Consider the following 619-nt stretch of genomic DNA (forward strand, 5'->3'; position numbering starts at 1 on the left):
TGGAGGTTATGTACATAATTCAGGACTGTAGGTGCTAAATGGTTAGCCATTGCAACGAGTGTTGTAATTTCCAAGTCCTTTTGTGGAGGTAACCTTTAGTACTGACTTATACTAGAAAGTATGAGAGTTCTGATCTCTTCTAAAAAAATATCTTTTTTTGTCTAACACAGTGGTTCTCAACTTTGTAATACTCAAGGCAGCCATTGGAAAAGCTTTCATTTATTTTTGACTACAGAAAAATAATAAAGGAATTCTTCCGTTGCAAAGAACTTAGACTGAAATAGGTCAGAATAATTTGACACTGGATTCCTCTTCTCTATTCCTATGGAATCTCTCAGTTTATCTTGTGAATCACATGTAAGTGTTTACATACCTAATGATTGTGTGGTACCCTTCAAAGGATTTCATGGCACCCCAGGATACCATGGCACCTTGGTAAAGAATTTCTGGTCTAACCTAACTGGAAATCATTGTTATACATAAAAATGTTTAATTCTTTTTGAATACTAATAAGATTTTAGATTTGGTAGGTTATAGAAGTGGGTTTCACATGCTAATTAAACATTGCATTTTCTCTCTTTTCTTTAAATTTGTAGTCTGTCAGTTTAATTGACCATCC

At 33.8% G+C, this 619-nt stretch overlaps 1 protein-coding gene across 1 annotated transcript in view; it reads left to right on the forward strand.

Annotated features, from left to right (window-relative positions):
* The window catches only part of ROR2 (receptor tyrosine kinase like orphan receptor 2), a 371576-nt gene that overhangs the window by 28079 nt on the left and 342878 nt on the right, over window positions 1-619 (forward strand). The gene's annotated exons all lie outside the window — the stretch shown is intronic.

The sequence above is a fragment of the Gavialis gangeticus genome, unplaced genomic scaffold (genome assembly GCF_001723915.1).
Source record: "Gavialis gangeticus isolate Ggan-Ray unplaced genomic scaffold, GavGan_comp1, whole genome shotgun sequence".
NCBI lineage: Eukaryota > Metazoa > Chordata > Crocodylia > Gavialidae > Gavialis > Gavialis gangeticus.